The sequence below is a fragment of the Cherax quadricarinatus genome, chromosome 81 (genome assembly GCF_038502225.1).
Source record: "Cherax quadricarinatus isolate ZL_2023a chromosome 81, ASM3850222v1, whole genome shotgun sequence".
Lineage (NCBI taxonomy): Eukaryota > Metazoa > Arthropoda > Malacostraca > Decapoda > Parastacidae > Cherax > Cherax quadricarinatus.
In genome coordinates, this window is record NC_091372.1 from 14,869,870 (window position 1) to 14,892,212 (window position 22,343).

General features: G+C 41.1%; 1 protein-coding gene across 2 annotated transcripts in view; it reads left to right on the plus strand.

The window, feature by feature from the left end:
• The window catches only part of LOC128699906 (zinc finger protein 84), a 155,517-nt gene that overhangs the window by 130,585 nt on the left and 2,589 nt on the right, over window positions 1-22,343 (plus strand). For both annotated transcript variants that reach the window (XR_011394268.1, XM_070102465.1), the window contains exon 4: window positions 21,623-21,984. The gene's annotated coding sequence lies outside the window, so the exon portion shown is untranslated. The remainder of the gene's footprint in view (window positions 1-21,622; window positions 21,985-22,343) is intronic.

Consider the following 22,343-nt stretch of genomic DNA (forward strand, 5'->3'; position numbering starts at 1 on the left):
CTCTAGAATTTATGCCTATAGATATTGGGATTGGCAGAGACCATGCATAGTTCCTTTGTATAAAGGCAAAGGGGATAAAAGAGAGTGCAAAAATTATAGGGGGATAAGTCTGCTGAGTATACCTGGTAAAGAGTATGGTAGAGTTATTATTGAAAGAATTAAGAGTAAGACGGAGAATAGGATAGAAGATGAACAAGGAGGCTTTAGGAAAGGTAGGGGGTGTGTGGACCAGGTGTTTACAGTGAAACATATAAGTGAACAGCATTTAGATAAGGCTAAAGAGGTCTTTGTGGCATTTATGGATTTGGAAAAGGCATATGACAGGGTGGATAGGGGGGCAATGTGGCAGATGTTGCAAGTGTATGGTGTAGGAGGTAGGTTACTGAAAGCAGTGAAGAGTTTTTATGAGGATAGTGAGGCTCAAGTTAGAGTATGTAGGAAAGAGGGAAATTATTTCCCAGTAAAAGTAGGCCTTAGACAAGGATGTGTGATGTCACCGTGGTTGTTTAATATATTTATAGATGGGGTTGTAAGAGAAGTAAATGTGAGGGTCTTGGCAAGAGGCGTGGAGTTAAAAGATAAAGAATCACACACAAAGTGGGAGTTGTCACAGCTGCTCTTTGCTGATGACACTGTGCTCTTGGGAGATTCTGAAGAGAAGTTGCAGAGATTGGTGGATGAATTTGGTAGGGTGTGCAAAAGAAGAAAATTAAAGGTGAATACAGGAAAGAGTAAGGTTATGAGGATAACAAAAAGATTAGGTGATGAAAGATTGAATATCAGATTGGAGGGAGAGAGTATGGAGGAGGTGAATGTATTCAGATATTTGGGAGTGGACGTGTCAGCGGATGGGTCTATGAAAGATGAGGTGAATCATAGAATTGATGAGGGGAAAAGAGTGAGTGGTGCACTTAGGAGTCTGTGGAGACAAAGAACTTTGTCCTTGGAGGCAAAGAGGGGAATGTATGAGAGTATAGTTTTACCAATGCTCTTATATGGGTGTGAAGCGTGGGTGATGAATGTTGTAGCGAGGAGAAGGCTGGAGGCAGTGGAGATGTCATGTCTGAGGGCAATGTGTGGTGTGAATATAATGCAGAGAATTCGTAGTTTGGAAGTTAGGAGGAGGTGCGGGATTACCAAAACTGTTGTCCAGAGGGCTGAGGAAGGGTTGTTGAGGTGGTTCGGACATGTAGAGAGAATGGAGCGAAACAGAATGACTTCAAGAGTGTATCAGTCTGTAGTGGAAGGAAGGCGGGGTAGGGGTCGGCCTAGGAAAGGTTGGAGAGAGGGGGTAAAGGAGGTTTTGTGTGCGAGGGGCTTGGACTTCCAGCAGGCATGCGTGAGCGTGTTTGATAGGAGTGAATGGAGACAAATGGTTTTTAATACTTGACGTGCTGTTGGAGTGTGAGCAAAGTAACATTTATGAAGGGGTTCAGGGAAACCGGCAGGCCGGACTTGAGTCCTGGAGATGGGAAGTACAGTGCCTGCACTCTGAAGGAGGGGTGTTAATGTTGCAGTTTAAAAACTGTAGTGTAAAGCACCCTTCTGGCAAGACAGTGATGGAGTGAATGATGGTGAAAGTTTTTCTTTTTCGGGCCACCCTGCCTTGGTGGGAATCGGCCAGTGTGATAATAATAATAAAAAAAAATAGATACGTCAGAAACGGTGGCGCCCAAGACGTATTTATATGGCGTAAACAGTCAAAGGGTTAAGAAACAAAGAAGAGAAGTATCCCCAGAGAAGCACTTGGTACCTGAGGTGTTGATGGAAGGGGATTCCCGTTCCTAACAGTAATTCAGTCTCTCTCCTCCTCCAGTCTTCCATACACTAAGAAGAATTGCCAATAAAGGTAAGTGTTATCCTGTTAATGTTTCATTCATCATGTCCCATTGTATTGTTTATGTACTACATCTATATTTCATGTAAAGATTTTTTTTGTTTTAATATTTCTGGGTGTCAGGAACGGATTAATTGTATTTACATTATTTCGTATGGGGAAAATTGATTCGAAAATCGTCAATTTCGATAATCGTCACACTTCCAGGAACAGATTAATTACGAAAAATGAGGGACCACTGTATATACGTTTGGACCTTTTAAGGGTTAAGGAGTCGACAAACCTTTTTGGAGTGATAAAAAAAAAATTAAAATTGAAAAATTATGGAAAACAATGTTTTCTTACCAAAAAATAGTGCATAATTCTGGCAACATGTGAACCCTCGGGTAACGATGACATCAGCTGGCGATAAAATCGGATATCGATGTGTCTTTGCATAAAAATATTGGCTCGGCCTGATGAAAACTTGGTTAGGGACATTCGTTCCAAACGCGTCTGCATGGCCTGCCTGGCCCACCCGCAGCTGCCCAGCCACTATGTACACCCAGTGTGCCATTGTTTACAAGCCAGGGCAGATGGTTCCACGCATACATTTGATACATTTTGTATTATTCCATTGTTTTTAGTGCTTGTAACTGCTAAATAAGCCACCTTGGGCCCAAAGAAAGCTTCTAGTGCCAACCTTGTCATAAAAAGGGTGAAAAATACTGTTAAATTGAAGAAAGAGATAATTGCAAAGTATGAAAGTGGAATGAATGCCTCCTAGCTGGCCTGGTTGTATAACAAACCCCAATCAACCGTTGTTACTATCTTGGCCAACAGAAAGGCAATCAAGGAAGCTGTTGTTGTGAAAGGTGCAAGTATGCTTACAAAACAGAGATCACAAATACTCGAAGATGTGGAGAAACTGTTATTGGTGTGGATCAATGACAAACAGTTATCAGGAGATAGTGTTTCACAGTCAGTCACATGTGAAAAGGAAGGCAGTTGCATGCGGATCTCGTTAAGAAAATGCCTGGAACTAGTGGTGATGTTAGTGAATTTAAGGCCAGCAAAGGCTGGTTTGAGAGATTTAAGAATCGTAGTGGCATACACAGTGTGAGGCTGGTAAGGCTGCCAGTTCTGACAAAAAGGCAGCTGAAAAAATGTGCAGGAATTTGAGGAGTATATAGAGGCTGAAAAATTAAAACCCCAACAAGTGTTCAATTGTGATGAAACAGGCCTGTTTTGGAAGAAAATGCCAAACTTGACCTACATTACTCAGGAGGAAAAGGCACTCCCAGGACATAAGCCTATGAAAGACAGGTTAGCTCTCATGTTTTGTAGTAATGCTAGTGGAGATTGCAAAATGAAGCCTTTACTTGTGTATCACTCTGAAACTCCCAGAGTGTTCAAGAAAAACAGTGTCGTCAAGGCTAATTTGTGTGTAATGTGGAAGGCAAACAGTAAGGCATGGGTCACTAGGGACATTTTCTGATTGATTCTATCATGTGTTTTGCCCCACTGTGAAAAAATACCTCCTGAAAAATAAATTGGACCTCAAGTACCTCCTGGTATTAGACAATGCTCCTGCTCTTCCTCCAGACTTGCAAGAGCAAATTGTGGGGGAAGTTTTTGCCTCCTAATACCACTCGTCTCCATCCCATGGACCAGCAGGTCATTTCAAACTTCAAAAAACTGTACACCAAAGCAGTGTTTCAAAAGTGCTTTGAAGTGACCTCAGATACTGAATTGACCTTAGGAGAGTTTTGGAAAGATCATTTCAGTATCCTCTGTTGCATAAACCTTATAGGTAAGGCTTGGGAGGGAGTGACTTGCAGGACTTTGAACTCTGCTTGGAGGAAATTGTGGCCAGAATGTGTACAAGAGAGGAGTTTTGAAGGGTATGGGGGCTAACCCTGAGGAGCCTATGCCAGTTGTGGAATCTGTTGTATCATTGGGGAAGTCCATGGGGTTGGAGGTTAGTGGGGAGGATGTGGAAGAGTTGGTGGAGGACGATGATGAAGAGCTAGCCATTGATGAGCTGCAAGAGGATCTGCAACAATAAGAGACAACAGCTGAGTAAATTGCTTCAGAGGAGGGGAGAGAGAGATGGAGGAAGTTGCCTTCTTCAACGATTAAGGACATTTGTGCAATGTGGACAAAGGTGCAAGCCCTTATGGATGAACATCACCCTGACACAGCTATAGCAAGCTGTGCTGGTGACTTTTACAATGACAATGTTGTGTGCCATTTTAGGGAAATCTTGAAGGAACACCAGAAACAGCTCTATGGACAGATTTTTGGTGAGACAGAGGTTCAGTGACTATCAAGTTGTTCCCAGTGGCATTAAAAAATGAAGAAGGGAAGTAACCCCGGAAAAAGACTTGCTGTCAGCATAGTTGCTGATCCCCTGTACAGTGGACCCTCGCTTAATGATATTAATCCGTTCCTGAGAGCTCATCATTAGCCGATAATATCATTAGCCGATAATATCGTTAGCCGAATTAATTTTCCCCATAAGTATGAAAAAAAAATTTACCACATGAAATATACATTTTTACACACCCAAAAAGAAGAAGACATGCACAGTTCTACTCTACTAAATAAAGAATACATGACACTTACCTTCATTGAAGAACTGGTGATGACTGATGGGATGGGAGGAGTGGAGACGGTGGAAGTTGTTGTTTGGAAGGGGAATTCCCTTGAGGTAGCAAGTCCTTTTCCGGGGTTACTTCCCTTCATTTAATGCCACTAGGACCAGCTTGAGAGTCACTGGACCTCTGTTGCACAACAGATCTGTCCATAGAGCTCTGTACTTCGCATTCCTTTAAGATTTTCCTAAAATGGGCCAGAACATTGTCATTGTAATAGTCACCAGCACGGCTTGCAATAGCTGTGTTAGGGTGATTTTCATCCATAAAGGTTTGCACTTCAACCCACTTTGCACACATTTCCTTAATCTTATAAGTAGGCACAATGGATTCCACAACTGGCATAGGCTTCTCAGGGTTAGCTCCAAACCCTTCAAAATCTTTCTTAATTCCCATTCTAATTCTCACCCTTTTTACCACAGGGTTGGGATTAGAAGCTTTCTTGGGGCCTATGGTGACTTATTTTGCAATTACAAGCACTAAAAACACTGGGATAAGATGAAATGTACTGAATGTATGCATAGATGCGACAGCACTGGCTGGCTTGTAAACACTGGCCACACATGAACAGGTCCCGGACAAATCACGTTGGGTGAGTTTTTTATCGTTAGGCGGGGCAAAATTTTGACGCTCAAATGCTTCATTAGGCGGATTTAACGTTATGCGATATGTTCGTTAGGCGAGGGTCCACTGTATATGTATATGTTATCTGAGTATCATAGTTAGTACCATCCATATGCTTTACATAGTTGACTCCTTGCTAGGCTCAGTGACTAGCTTGTGTGACGTCACGTGATGCCGTATGTGAGCGCTGCGCTCCCAGCCTCTTCAATTCACGCGTAGACCTAAAGGCAACAACACAGGCAGTCTGGGCTCCCCTCTCACACTCTGCTAATATAAGTGTTACCACCCAACGACTTGTGTTTAACTCCAACCATCATATCTCCACGAACCCTCCCAACATTCCAGTGGCATTAAAAAACAAAGAAGGGAAGTAACCCCGGAAAAGGACATGCTACCTAAAGTCCTTATGGAAGGGGATTCCCCTTCCAAACAATAATAGGACACCTCCATCATCTCCCCTCCTCCCATTTCATCACTCATCAGTAAATCTTCAATAAAGGTGTCATTTATTCTTCATGTTTTTATTCTTCTTGTATTTATTCTTCATGCATCATTGTTTTCTGTGTATGAAAATGTATATTTCATGTGAATTTTTTTTTTTAATACTTTTGGGTATCTGGAACAGATTAATTGGATTTCCATTATTTCTTATGGGGAAAATTAATTCGGCTAAAGATAAAATCGGTTAAGGACAAGCTCTCTGGAACGGATTAAAATGGTTACCCGAGGGTCCACTGTATGTTTGTTCAAAAATATAATATTTTTGTTCAGGTTTCATTCTAAATACTCTACATGGCAACTTCTATGAGGACTAAAGTGAACAGCATGGCAACTTCTATGAGGACTAAAGTGAACAGCACACAGATTGTCCCTCAGTAGCCAGCAGGCTGTCAACAAGAATGGAGGGGTGAAACATGTTCAGATTTAGTGGGCCATAACTATTGAGTTTTACATAAAACATAATTATGCATAACTCAGGAATAAGTTATTGACATTTTCCCTCTTATGTGAAGAGTATTTATAGGAACATCATGATTTTTTTTCACATGTTATTCTCGAATGATGGTTCTATTGAATTACAGTGGACCCTCGCCTAACGTTATTAATCCATTCCTGAGAGCTCACCATTAGGCAAAATTATCGTTAGGCAAATTAACTTTCCCCATAAGAAATAATGGAAATCAAATTAATCCGTGCAAGACACCCCAAAGCATGAAAAATAATTTTTTTTACCACATGAAATATTAATTTTAATACACACAAACTGAAGAAGAGATGTACAGTACATGACACTTACCTTTATTGAAGATTGGTGATGATTGATGGGATTGGAGGAAGGGAGAGTGTGGATGGTCTTAGTGTTTAGAAGGGGAATCCTCTTCCATTAGGACTTCAGGTAGCAAGTCCTTTTCCGGGGTTACTTCCCTTCTTCTTTTAATGCCACTAGGACCAGCTTGAGAGTCACTGGACCTCTGTCGCACAACATCTGTCCATAGAGGCCTGTACCTCTCGTTCCTTTATGACTTTCCTAAAATGTTTCACAACATTGTCAGTGTAATAGTCACCAGCACGGCTTGCAATAGCTGTGTGAGGGTGATTTTCATCAAAAAAGGTTTGCACTTTAAGCCACATTGCACACATTTCCTTAATCTTTGAAGTAGGCAACTTCTTCAATTTCTCTCTCCCCTCCTTCAAAGCAGTTTCCTCTGGTGTGGCCTCTTGCTGTTGAAGATGATCTAGCAGCTCATCAGTGGTTAGTTCTTCATTGTCCTCCTCCACCAACTCTTCCACATCCTCCCCACTAACCTCACCAATATGAGCACTAGTTCCAGGCATTTTTTCCTGTTCACCTGGGTGTTAGTCAACTGTTGTGGGTCGCATCCTGGGGGACAAGATTAAGGACCCCAATGGAAATAAGTTAGACAGTCCTCGATGATGCACTGACTTTCTTGGGTTATCCTGTGTGGCTAACCTTCTGGGGTTAATCGTTTCTCGGTAATTGTTTCATGTTAAGCCATACCAACAACACTCTCTCCACATCTTTGAGTAATACAGCTGATGGTAGTGCAGCAACAGCAACAGCTGACTGTGGTGCAGCAACAGGTGACCATGGTGCAGCAGCTGACTGTGGTGCAGCAACAGGTGACCATGGTGCAGCAGCTGACTGTGGTGCAGCAGCAGCTGTGGTGCAGCACTAGCTGACTGGTCCAGCAACAGCTGACGGTGGTACGATAGTATTTCTCACCCTTTTTACCACAGGGTTGGCACTAGAAGCTTTCTTGGGGCCCATGGTCACTTATTTTGCAGGTGAAATCACTAAAAACGCTGTGATAATATGAAATGTTCCGATTGTATGCTTGGATGTGACCGCGGAGGCAGGTTTGTAAACACTGCCACCCACGGAACAAGTGAGGCTGGCTCAGGCCGCACGTGGACACGTCTCGGACGAATCGTGTTGAGTGAGTTTTTTAACGCTATGCAAGGCAAAATTTTTGCGTTAAAATGTATCGCTAGGCGGATCTAACGTTATGCGATGCTATCGTTAGGCGAGGGTCCACTGTACTTAGAGGGTTTGCGATATATTTCACTATTTTGTTTTTATTGAATTTTTTCTTCCAAAAAAGTCCTTAAAAAAATGTATTTCAACATGTTGTATAATGCAATCTATTGACACTTTGCTCAAACATCCATGTAATTAGATTACCTAACTCGTTATCTTTCATCTGTTGTCCACTAGACATTGTAAGTCTTACCAGTTTTGTAGTGGAGGGATTGTTTTAAGCCCTATAAAATAGGGCACTATTTTCTATCTAACTGTAAAGAAAAAGTCACTAAAACACAGTGTCTAGGTTTCAATTGCTGCTTAATTCACAGTAAAAATTTCATTGAAATTGAACAAAAAAAAAAAAAAGGATTTTGCCCGTCACCCCCTTAACCCTTTTAGGGTCCAGAGGCTAAATTTCAAAGTGCGCACCAGTATCCAAGAATTTTCAAAAAATAATTTTGTTTTTTTTCTTATGTAATGGTAGAGAATCTTTTTCTGAAGGTAATCAAACAAAAAATACGAAATTTGATGGAAAATTGACGAAATTATGCTCTCGCGAATTTTGATGTGTCAGCGATACTTAGGCATCAGCAATTTTGCCGACTTTGACTCCCATTTTAGGCCAATTACCTTATTCTAGTCGACCAAATTCTTAGCTATTTCACTAGTATTACTTCCATTCTATCGATTGAGCACAAGAAATTGCCAACTCAACTGTTTCAACTACAAAATAGTTGAATTTGGCCAATTTAGTGCAAAGTTCAAAATATTCCAATTTCAAAATAGGGTCCAAAATAAACAATGGAGGCATTCCTGGCACTAAACTAACATTTCCTCTGTTCATTAGTTATGTTTTTAGGCTTTACAAATGAATTCCATTTTGATTTTAACCCTTTGACTGTCGCAGTCGTATATGTACGTCATAGGAGATACCGTGTTTGACGTATCTATACGCATAAATTCTAGCGGCTTCAAATCAAGCAGGAGAAAGCTGGTAGGCCCACATGTGAGAGAATGGGTCTCCATGGTCAGTGTGCACCATATAAAAAAAATCGGGGAGCCAGTGGTGCATTGTGGGAATACCATTTCAGTCGTCCTTTTTCAGCATGTCTAGCGGTAAGAAATATGTGACTTCCCTGCAAATCTGGGACTCTTCTCTTCCCAAGTGATGCTCTAACACAGATGGAAGTGTCAATGAAGATCAATTTCATGATTTCGAGAAGTTTGAGACCAAAAGCAATGGTGGAGGTGGAGGAGGAGGAGGAGGAGGAAGAGGAGGAGGAAGAAGAGGAGGAGGAAGAAGAGGAGGAGGAAGAAGAGGAGGAGGAAGAAGAGGAGGAGGAAGGAAGGAGGAAGAGGAAGGAAGTTGGGAGGAGGAGGAAGGAGGGAGGAGGAGGGAGGAGGAGGAAGGAGGGAGGAGGAAGAAGGAGGGAGGAGGAAGGAGGGAGGAGGAAGAAGGAGGGAGGAGGTGGGAGGGAGGAGGAGGAAGGAGGGAGGGAGGAAGAAGGAGGGAGGAGGAGGAAGGAAGGAGGGAGGGAGGAGGAGGGAGGAGGAGGAAGGTGGAAGGTGGAAGGAGGAGGAAGAAGAAGAAGAAGAAGAAGAAGAAGAAGAAGAATAAGAAGAAGAATAAGAAGAAGAAGAAGAATAATAATAATACCTAATACCTAATAATAATAATATGTAATAATATGTTCCCTTGAGGCATGAAAAAAGTCCACCCCATGACAGTGACAAGATAAGGGGAGATAACATCTGATAAGAGCTGACCTTTGATGAGCGTAAACCAGGGTGGAGGGAGGGGGGCAGCTGTCCATCTGTCAAGAGCCAGGAGGAGGAGGAGGAGGAGGAGGAGAAGGAGAAGAAGGAGGAGGAGGAGGAGGAGAAGGAGAAGAAGGAGAAGGAGGAGGAGGAGGAGGAGGAGGAGAAGATGATGACGAACAAACATTTGTCTGTCTGTCTATTTGTCTGTCTGCCAAACTCCCTGTCTATCCGTCTAGCTCTGTCTCAGAGAGAGCCACAAGACTGTCATCATCACGTTTACTCACATCTTCAAGCAGAGTATAGCACTTTGTCTGGATTTTTTGGGTTATCCTAGGTAATTTATACTATGTATAGTTGTATTTATGTGTACCTGTGAGACAGAGATAGACAGAGAGAGAGAAAGAGAGACATTGAAAGAGATAGAATGAGGGAGAAAGATAATTAGATAGAATGGAGGGGGAAGCAGCATCCGACCCCATTGTTTTGACAGGCGGTAGGGGAAGTGACTAATGAGACAATATGTCATTTTGACAGCTGCCGACTCCTGACTCAAAACAATTATAAGCCACACACTGGCACACAAGACAAGCTTGCTGAAGGGTGATAATAGGAGTTTTATGAAAGTATCTAGTGACTATATATGTGTATATATATTATAGAAACCAGAAGCAAGAAGGGAAGGCAGGAATGAAGGAAGGACTAGATGAAAGGAAGGAAAAAAGTAATGAAGGACAGATGAAGGAATGTAGGAAGAGAGGTGGAATGCCCTCCAGGTAGCCTCCAGGTAGGAAAGGAATGAAGGAAATTAGGAAGGAATGATGACACACGACCATTTACCTAGGATAACTACATAACACAACTGCCTGCTAATACTTTGAAGAAAACTGCTCAGACGAGGTGTTTTGTCTTTTCACATAAAAAAAAAATTCAACAAAAATGCACACACACTGATTTTGTGTGTGAGAGTGTAAAACACCATTGTGTATGACACCATGTTTTATGTGAGGAGTGTAAAACACCATTGTGTATGACACCATGTTTTATGTTTGAGGAGTGTAAAACACCACTGTGTATGACACCATGTTTTATGTGTGAGGAGTGTAAAACACCACTGTGTATGACACCATGTTTTATGTGTGAGGAGTGTAAAACACCACTGTGTATGACACCATGTTTTATGTGTGAGGAGTGTAAAACACCACTGTGTATGACACCATGTTTTATGTGTGAGGAGTGTAAAACACCACTGTGTATGACACCATGTTTTATGTGTGAGGAGTGTGAAACACCACTGTGTATGACACCATGTTTTATGTGTGAGGAGTGTAAAACACCATTGTGTATGACACCATGTTTTATGTGTGAGAGTGTAAAACACCACTGTGTATGACACCATGTTTTATGTGTGAGAAGTGTAAAACACCACTGTGTATGACACCATGTTTTATGTGCGAGAGTGTAAAACACCACTGTGTATGACACCATGTTTTATGTGTGAGAGTGTAAAACACCACTGTGTATGACACCATGTTTTATGTGTAAGAGTGTAAAACACCACTGTGTATGACACCATGTTTTATGTGTAAGAGTGTAAAACACCACTGTGTATGACACCATGTTTCACAGAGTTCCACAAGCTGCAGAACTAATAGGAATATGTTCAGTGACTGTATATTGGTATATATATTATAGAGCAATAGTAATAAACAATTTTTTGTATTGTTTGTTTTTGTAAACAAGTTTTGTAAACAATATATTGATAATTATGTTTGTGTGCTTATTGTGTTGGTCTCACAGGCCACATAAGTTATGTGAAAAAATAAAATAGTGAAAAAAACAACAAACCTTCAAATACAAGTAAACTAAAGTTTACCGGGTGAGCGGCAGTTGCCGCTGTTGCCATACGCGGCTCATTTTCTGCAAACTTCATGCCTCTATATCTCGGTAAGTACTGATGGGAAAATTTTTTTTTTTGACTAAAACAATCAGAAAAATAATCTTAACATTTTCATAAGAAAAAATAATTTTTTTTTTTCGAATATTTTGCGACACCAGGAGACACTTCAGGATTGGGCCCTTCGACTGTCAAAGGGTTAATTTACATAATGAATTTTTATTCAAACCAAAAAATAGAAGATTTACTGTCATGCAATATTGTAATACAGTGGACCCCCGGTATTCGATATTAATCCGTTCCTGAGAGCTCATCGAATACCGATAATATCGAAAACTGAATCAATTTTCCTCATAAGAAATAATGGAAATCAAATTAATCCGTGCAAGACACCCAAAACTATGAAAAAAAAAATTTTACTACATGGAATATTAAGTTTAATGCAATAGAATAATAACAAAATAATTGACACTTACCTTTAATGAAGATCTGGTGATGATTGATGGGATGGGAGGAGGGGAGAGGTGTTAGTGTTTAAAAGGGGAATCCCCTTCCATTAGGACTTGAGGTAGCAAGTCCTTTTCTGGGGTTACTTCCCTTCTTCTTTTAATGCCACTAGGACCAGCTTGAGAGTCACTGGACTTCTGTCGCACAACATAACTGGCAGCCTCACCATGCCTAATCACACTATGTATGCCACTACGATTCTTAAATCTTTCAAACCAACCTTTGCTGGCCTTAAATTCACTCACATCACCACTAGTTGCAGGCAATTTCTTAACCAAATCGTCATGCAACTGCCTAGCCTTTTCACAAATGATCGCTTGAGAGATGCTATCTCCTGCTATCTGTTTTTCATTTATCCACACCAATAACAATCTCTTAACATTTTCTAACACTTGCGGTCGCTGTTTCGTAATCACAGTTGCACCTTTTGCAAGAACAGCTTCCTTGATTGCCGTTTTCCTGGTCACTATGGTGACCAGGGGGTTTATTATACAACCTGACCAGCTCCGACACACGCACTCCACTTTCGTACTTTGCAATTATCTCTTTCTTCATTTCATAAGTCATTAGCGACTTATTTCTCGAAGGGTTGGCACTAGAAGCTTTCTTGGGGCCCTTGGTGACTTATTTTGCAGAAAGAAGCACCAAACACAGTGATAATATGGAATGTACTGAATGCATCCTTAGATGCGCGCACACTAGCTGGCTTGTAAACACTTGTACACACGGGGGAGTTCAGGCCACACGTGGACAGGTCTCGTACGAATCGTATCGATTACCGGGTTTTCAATCGAATACCGAGGAAAATTTTTTGCGTTAAAATGCATCGAAAACCGGATTTATCGAATACCGATGACATCGAATACCGGGGGTCCACTGTAATTGTATAAATAATATCACCACATTTGTGAATGTATATTAGACCCACCAGCTGGCATGTATTAGACATGTGAGGTCACTTGTTTACTCTTGAACATTGGCAAAAATTTTTACATTTCTGCAAATTTGAGCTCAGTTTCAAGCCATTTTCCATACTAAAACCAATCAAAATCATCTGTTTCTGTAATATATCTTCCATTCTATTAAATGAGACCAAGAAATTGCAGATATAACTGTAAAAAGCATACGAAAAAACACTGCAAATTTGCTGTTTTAACCCTTAAACGGTCCAAACAAATCGACGTTCAAATTCGTAGTGCTACAAAAGTAGATCTACTTTTTTAACATATTTTCATATGTAACAAAAAATAAAATGTTGATAAAAATTTTTTTTACACGTTTTCAAATGTAAAACAAAAACGAAGATCTACATTTTTTTAAATACTTTCAGATGTTGAAAAAACGTATATATACGTTTGGACCATTTAAGGGTTAATCGAAAATTACGGTCTCAGTTTTCTTTCTCTCATTATGCACTGTGTGCTGCAGGATTTATTTTATGTGGAGCACACATACCACATAGATGTAATCTCTCATATCTAGGCCCAAATTTACTGCTCAGAGCTTTTCAGAGTGAGCTGAGCTCATGGCATAGATCTATGGTTTGAACCCTCAGCATAAAGTCGTAGATCTACGGCACGGACCCTGAAAGGGTTAAGATAGGACATTTAGAATAGTGTACGTATCTAAAAACAGCAAGCTCCTTCCTAACACAAATTCATCTTACACAGGTATGAACCAAGCTGGGAGGGTGGTGGGGGATGGCAGTACGTCTCCCCCTTTGACTCACTGGTGTAACCCACAGCCCATCCCCCCCCCTTCCCCCGCAAGCGACCACACGCAACCGTGTTAAATTAATTTTATAAAGTGTTAAACAAAAATATGCCACAATTCTTCAGTAGTGCTATAACCAAAACATGCCAGACAAAACCATGTTAAATGATGGTCTACTGTACTTCACTTTTTACATCAGCTGTGAGAAATTCTTTTTCAATGCTTATTAGAGCCAGGTTGGTCAGTTGCTCCTGTGATATTGAAGACCCCAGATATGTTTTTATTAACCCTTTGACTGTTGCAAACCCTAGCCTTGAAGTGTCTCCTGGTGTCGCAAAATATTCGAAAAAAGAAATTAATTTTTCTTATGAAAATGTTAAGATTATTTTTCTGATTGTTTTAGTCCAAAAAAAAAATTGTTTGCCATCAGTACTTACTGAGATATAGAGGTGTAAGGTTTGCAGAAAATGAGCCGCGTATGGCAACAGCGGCGACTGCCGCTCACCCGGTAAACTTTGGTTTACTTTTATTCAAAGGTTTCTTTTTTTTTTCACTATTTTATTTTTTCACATAACTTTTGTGGCCTGTGAGACCAAAGTATGGTGCAAGTGCAATGTTCATATATACATATGTTGAATGTAACACAATTATAGCAAAAACACTAGTATCATCATAATGTTTACAATACACAAATAACCCACACATAGAAGAGAGAAGCTTACGACGATGTTTCGGTCCGACTTGGACCATTTACAAAGTCACAAGTTATTTGTGTATCGTTCCATTCACGGTATTGTGCCTTTTTTTTTATTAATGTTTACAAAACTTGTTTATACAAACAAACAATATAAAAAATTGTTTATTACGAGTGTTCTATAATACAGTGGACCCTCGCATAATGCTATTAATCTGCTCCTGAGAGCTCAATGTTATGCGAAATTATCGGTATGCGAATTAATTTGTTCTATAATATATATACATATGTACAATCACAGGACACTTTTCTACAACTTACCTGGAGTTTACCTGGAGAGAGTTCCGGGGGTCAACGCACCCGCGGCCCGGTCTGTGACCAGGCCTCCTGGTGGATCAGAGCCTGATCAACCAGGCTGTTGCTGCTGGCTGCACGCAAACCAACGTACGAGCCACAGCCCGGCTGATCAGGAACCGACTTTAGGTGCTTGTCCAGTGCCAGCTTGAAGACTGCCAGGAATCTGTTGGTAAACCCCCTTATGTATGCTGCAGCTTGTGGAAATCTTTGAAACATGGGTATAAGCACAATGGTGTTTTACACTCCTCACACATAAAACGAGTGTCTCTGTGTTTTTGTGGGTGTTTTGTGGTATGTCCATAGACAAAACACCTATTCTGAGCATTTTTCTTGAGAGCAGTAGCAGGCAGTGGTTTGGGGTAATAATCACCAGACCTCAGACGAGAGGGCATGTGTTGATAAATTCGTGGGCACTGGTCTGTTTCAAGTGTTGTTCCTTGGTACTTGAATATTATTTGTCTGATGACTGACAAACAGAATTCACCATATTTCGGTTTGTTGTTGGTCTTCAACTTATACATATAAGCATTCAGCATGGAAATGTCAAGAAGATGGAAAAGTATACATATTATAAGCATTCAGCATGGAAATGTCAAGAAGATGGAAAAAGAGTTTTATGTACCACTTATAACTCTTGTGAATACAATGAGCAAACCCAGTCTACATGTCACATTTGTCCACTAAGTGCATATTGAGGTTGTAATCCGTCACAGCTGCAGGTTTTACAATGGGTTCATTGGTCTTTCTATTCTGCTTGCCACTGTCTACCATTTCATGTCAGTGAACTGATGTCAACAGTGTGACATCACGTTTGTCATGCCACCAAAATGCTATGATGTCATTGGCAGCAAACACCTGAACATCACTTCTACAAGTGCCAGCGTTGAACCTAGGCATATGCTTGCAATTTCCATGCACTGTGCCACACACATCTGTCATGTTCATTTGCAAGAAATCACTGAGTAAAGGGCTTGTGTACCAGTTGTCGGCATATAAAATATGCCCCTTACAAAGATATGGCTCCATCATTGTTCTAACCACATCACCAGAGATACCCAGTAACTTCCTGGTATCTTGCAATGTTTCACTGCCAGTGTACACAATTATATCCAAATCAAGACCAGTTTTGCAATCACACAGTACAAATATATACCAAGCGTTTCCTCTTGCTTGGTATATACTGCTTGAATGAGAGTCTTCCTTTGGACAAAATCAAAGACTCATCAATAACAAGCTTCCTGAAGGGATAAAAATACATACAGCACTTTTGTTTCAGGTACATAAACACATTTCTGATCTTACATAACCTGTCGCTTCTGTCAGGCCTTGTTTTGTCTGAGAAGTGTAACATACATAATAGTAGCACAAATCTATTCACTGGTATAATGTCACTGAAAGCTGGGGTTGAAATCAGGCGGTCTGTCGACCAGTACAAGTTGACACTGTGCTTATACACATGTGGCATAAGCATTATTGTAGCAAAGAACAGATACATCTCTGCCACAGCTGTGTCCTTCCACTGGTGTAGGCTTGATCTTGGTGAAAGAATTGTGTTTGCATGGTGTACTCAAAGTATGTATTGCTTTCCCTGATAATAATGTCCATCAGGGGTTCATCGAAGAATAACTGAAAGCATTCTAGTTCAGTGACATTGTTCCCAAGTGTACATGATGGCTGTATTCCACTTTGTGTTTCGTCAAAGTCATGGGGACTGGGAACAAACTTGTCACCTTGCTGCCAATCCCAGATGTGGTCAGCTGGTGGATTCTGGATATTGAAATGTTGTTATGGTTGTGCAGGTTGTGGTTGTGCAGGGTGTGGTTGTGGGAGTGTGGGGATGGGTGAGGCTGGTTGTGGTTGCGCAGAGTCAGCAGCGTTGGTAGTAGCGTGGCCCGCTGCTGGTGCCATATGACTCATGCCACCATCACTATCACCACCACCACCTGCTGCCTCACTCACATCATTCATACCCACCATAACAATATCGTCATCTTCACTATCAGTTCATGGTGTAGGGTCATGGGATGTGTTCCGAGATTTACTCTTTCCCCTTGGAACAGCATGTGACACACTACCAGACCGCATGCTACGTTGTATATACTGCCACTTCACTGGGGAATATTCACCCTCACTGTCGCAACTAGAACTGCTTTTAACCCTTTGACTGTTTCCGACGTATAAATACGTCTTACGAGCCAATGTTTCTGACGTATTTATACGGTAAAGGAGGTTTTGTGTGCGAGGGGCTTGGACTTCCAGCAGGCATGCGTGAGCGTGTTTGATAGGAGTGAATGGAGACAAATGGTTTTTAATACTTGACGTGCTGTTGGAGTGTGAGCAAAGTAACATTTATGAAGGGATTCAGGGAAACCGGCAGGCCGGACTTGAGTCCTGGAGATGGGAAGTACAGTGCCTGCACTCTGAAGGAGGGGTGTTAATGTTGCAGTTTAAAAACTGTAGTGTAACGCACCCTTCTGGCAAGACAGTGATGGAGTGAATGATGGTGAAAGTTTTTCTTTTTTGGGCCACCCTGCCTTGGTGGGAATCGGCCGGTGTGATAATAAAAAAAAAAAAAATAAAAAATTCTAGCAGCTTCAAATCAAGCAGGAGAAAGCTGGTAGGCCCACATGTGAGAGAATGGGTCTCCATGGTCAGTGTGCACCATATAAAAAAAATCGGGGAGCCAGTGGTGCATTGTGGGAATGCCATTTCAGTTGTCATTTTTCAGCATGTCTAGCGGTAAGAAATATGTGATTCCCCAGCAAATCTGGGACTCTTCTCTTCCCAAGTGATGCTCTAACACAGATGGAAGTGTCAGTGAAGATCAATTTCATGATTTGGAGGAGTTTGAGACCAAAAGCAATGGAGGAGGAGGAGGGGGAGGAGGGGAGGAAGAGGAGGAGGAGGAGGAGGAGGAGGAGGGAAGGAAGAGGAGGAGGAGGAGGAGGAGGAGGAGGAGGAGAAGAGGAGGAGGAGGAGGAGGAAGAAGAAGATGTAATAATATTGTTCCCTTGAAGCAAGAAAAAAAAAAGTCCACCCCATGACAGTGACAAGATAAGGGGAGATAACATCTGATAAGAGCTGACTTTGATGAGCGTAAAGGAGGGTAATATTACATGACTATCGCCCTCCCTTTGTTTTTGCTGGTACACAAACATTTCTGTCTGTCTATTTGTCTGTCTGTCAAGCTCCCTGTCTGTCCATCTAGCTCTCTGTCTCAGAGAGAGCCACAAGACTGTGTCATCACGTTTACTCACATCTTCAAGCAGAGTATAGCACTTTGTCTGGATTTCTTGGGTTATCCTAGGTAATTTACACTATGTATACTTGTATTTATGTGTACCTGTGAGACAGAGATAGGCAGACAGATAGAATGAGAGACAGATTGAAAGATATAGAATGAGGGAGAAAGATAATTAGATAGAATGGAGGAGGGGAAGCAGCATCCGACCCCATTGTTTTGACAGGCGGTAGGGGTAGTGACTAATGAGACAATATGTCACTTTGACAGCTGCTGACTTCTGACTCAAAACAATTATAAGCCACACACTCGCACACAAGACAAGGAGGAGGAGAAGGAGGAGGAGGAGGAGGAGAAGGAGAAGGAGAAGGAGAAGGAGAAAGAGGAGGAGGAGGAGGAGGAGGAGGAGGAGAAGAAGGAGAAGGAGGAGGAGAAGAAGGAGAAGGAGGAGGAGGAGAAGGAGGAGGAGAAGGAGGAGAAGGAGGAGGAGGAGAAGGAGGAGGAGAAGGAGGAGGAGGAGAAGGAGGAGGAGGAGAAGGAGGAGGAGAAGGAGGAGGAGGAGAAGGAGGAGAAGGAGGAGGAGGAGGAGGAGGAGAAGGAGAAGGAGGAGGAGGAGAAGGAGGATGAGAAGGAGGAGGAGGAGGAGGAGGATGATTGTTTGTTTGTTTTTGTAAACAAGTTTTGTAAACAATATATTGATAATTATGTTTGTGTGCTTATTGTGTTGTATACAACGAGTGTATATATATACATTGCACCTTACTTTGGTCTCATAGGCCACATAAGTTATGTGAAAAAATGAAATAGTGAAAAAAACAAAAAACCTTCAATTACAAGTAAACTAAAGTTTACCGGGTGAGCGGCAGTCGCCGCTGTTGCCATACGCGGCTCATTTTCTGCAAACTTCACGGCTCTATATCTCGGTAAGTACCGATGGCAAAAAATTTTTTTTTGGACTAAAACACTCAGAAAAATAATCTTAACATTTTCATAAGAAAAAATAATTTTTTTTTTTTTTTAATATTTGGCGACATAGAATGACAGTTTCAGAGAGGGGCCTGAAACAGTCAAAGGGTTAATAGCTTTGAAATCACTCATTTTCACTGCTCACATCTGAGTCTTGTACACGGGCAAATAGTTTCCTCTTTCGTCCTGGTATAGGTGAATGTGAACGAGCCAGCCCAACACCAGGAGTGGAAGGTCGTGGGTCATCTGGGTTTTCATCACTAATTACGTTATCCTGGGCACTGTTTTCGGTCACACCTGCTTGAAAACCATGGAATTCACTTTCACTGACACTTCCATCACTGTTAGAGCTATCACTTGGGAACAAAAGACCTATAGTCTGCCGAGGAGTGAGGTACTTATTACTGCGAGGCATCGTGAAAATGGACTACCAAGATGGCGTTCCCATACTGCACCACTGAGTATCAGAGTTTTTCACAGGGTGCACACCCACCACTCAGACCCATTCTCTCTCATGTAGGCCTACCAGCCCTCTCCCGCTTGATTTGAAGCTGCTAGAATTTATGCGTATAGATACGTCAAACACGGTGGCTCGTAAGACGTATATATATGACCGAAACAGTCAAGGGGTTAATTTCAGTTTTGAAAATGACCTTTCGCAACTTGCGACTAAAAATGCGATTGTAAGCAGTAATCTGTATGAAACACACAGCAGCGGAAAGACATCCCTCCCATACTGCAGTAAAGACTCCAGAGCATCTTTAGGATCAGCTCGAAGGAGCATCACAAAATCAGTAATTTCGTCATGTAACTGAATGGCTGCCATATCATTATCATAATAACTTGCAAAGTCTGAACATTCCTTTTTTAATTTCTCTCTTGTTCATCTTCAATTACTACTGAATTCAAGTTCAGAAGTGAAAATTGGTCACTGAGTCCTTGAAGACGGACACTGTGGTCTTCAATTTCTGTTTTTAAATGGTTCACAGTCTCTACCATTACTCTATTCAATTCATCTTGTGCTGTCAGTCCACTATCTCTTGTAGACTGTCCAGGCATCATTATTCTCCTTGGTGATGAAACTGGGTACCAAAAATTTAATAAAGCTATAAACGGGAACTGTTGAATAGAGCTCAGTGGCGATCCTGCATTAGATTTGGTTTCCCTTGAAAATTCTCCTTCCAGCAGGTGTTGAAGGCTTGCAATAACATTGTGATACTCTTTGTGGTTTATTTGTTCAGCATCATGGCAGGAACTCCATCTTGTGTCACACTGTCTTTTCACAGTCCGAGTGACAAATGATTTTAACACTTCCCAACGAGAAGTAGATAAAAAAAAAATTAAGAGTTTTTCCAGAATGCCAAAAAATGTAACAACAGCAGGTTGCACCTCACACACACAGGCCAAATTGAGGCTGTGGTTCCTACTGTTCATAAACACAGCTTTTGGGTTATCTTCAAGAATTTTTTGTTGAACACCTCTTCTCACTCCAGCCATAACTGTTGTGCTATCATATGCTCGGCCATGACAGTCATTCATGGAAATTTTGTCTTCCAGTTTTTCCAGATTTTTTTTTGCTAGGCTGACTGCATCTTTCTTGTTGACTAGAAAAAATCCCAGAAATATCTCCTTTATTTCTACTTTTTTGTTTTCATCAATACGAATGTAACGCAGAATTTCAGAAACCCGATTTTCATGGGCAATATCTGGAGTTGAATTCAGCATTATGCTGAAACATTTTGCATCCTTAATTTCGGAAACTATATTTTTCTTAACAGTTTCACCAAGAAGATCTATTATTTCGTATGGAATTCTGTTGGACAAGTAGGTGACACTTTTTGGTTTCTCTTCCCCTCTCTGCAAATGTTCTGCTAAGATTACATCATACTTAGCCAAAAGTCTGATTGTTGCTAGAAAGTTTCCTGCATTTTCACCAACTGTCTCCTCAGGTTCTGAAAACCTAGATATTCCTTCTTCTTGATGTCCACGATAGGCCAGATCCTGTTTTGCCGAAAAGGCTATAACCTCGACAATCCGTTCAGTTATAGCTTTCCATTTTTTCTTTTCAGCAGACATTTGCTGTTGAAGTTCAGCATCTATCATAGTTGAATGATGGAGTCAACCTACGAGGTTCAGATATTCCCTCATGTGTGCTCTATGAGAAGGGCTTTTCTCATGGTCAGGTATTCGTTAAAGGAATAAAGGGCTAACCACTGCCTCTGTAGTGTGGTGAGCCTCCAAAAATTGATTTATCACTGCTTAACTTTCAAAATCACTATCTTATTTTCCTCTCTAATTGGATACCCCCCCCCCCCATTTGGATGCCAAGGACCACTGCCCCTTTGGCCCCTCCCTCTGCATGCCACTGAGTGAAGGGAAGGTTGGAGGGAGGGGGTAAAGGAGGTTTTGTGTACAAGGGGCTTAGATTTTCAGCAAGCTTGCATGACTGTTAGATAGGAGCACATGGAGACAATTGGTTTTTAGGACTTGACATGCTATTGGAGTATAAGCAAAGTAACATTTACAAAGGGATTCAGGGAAACTGGCAGGCCGGACTTGATTCCTGGAGATGGGAAGTACAGTGCCAGCACTTTGAAGGAGGGGTGTTAATGTTGCAGTTTTATAACTGTAGTGTAAGCATGCCTCTGGCAAGACAGTGATGGTGTGAATGATGAAAGTTTTTTTTTTCGGCCCACCTTACCTTGGTGGGAAACAGCTGATGTGTTAATTATAAAAAAAATATAAAAATTTGCTTTGTAAATTAAACATCCTCAGAATATCTAATACTGTTGAAATCTTAGTACAAATTGTTTTGTAAAAAGATCTCATTTAACTTTTCTTTTACAGTTGGCATTTACAGTGTCAGTACTGTAGTAAACCTACCATGCTGACACCCAGTATCAGCACACTGAAGAAAGTGATGAAAGTGCTGAGATCAGCTAGTATCAGCACCAAGTTTAGTAAGGCATCCAACACTGTCTGAATTACCGAGTACAACTGTTATCAGCACCAAGTTTAATGAAGTATACTACACCATGTGAAATACTGAGTACAGCTGTCAGCACCTAGTTTTATGAAATATACTATACTGCCTGAAATACTGAGTTCAACTACTGCCAGCATCAAGTTTAATGAAGCATACTATACTGTCTGAAACACTGAGTACAACTGTTGTCAGCAACAATTAACTTAATATAGGATAACATAAGGTTTGTTTATGGTATATTTAAAGCTATATGACCTTCACTAACACCCACTTAAACAACTTACACAGCCAGTTTCAGCATCCACTTAACTTATACAACCTACCTCAGCACCCACTTACACAACCTACCTCAGCACCCACTTACACAACCTGCCTCAGCACCCACTTACACAACCTGCCTCAGTTATTTTAAAACTTATTAAAGTTAAAAGAGTTCACACATTACTGAAACTTAATACATTATTTATTAAAATTTACAAAGAAAAAACATTGTAATATTTGATAGTGAATACAAACTTCATTGTAAATATTTTATGACAATATTTTTTCTTTTAAATCTGTGTTAGTTACAAGAGTTCATAT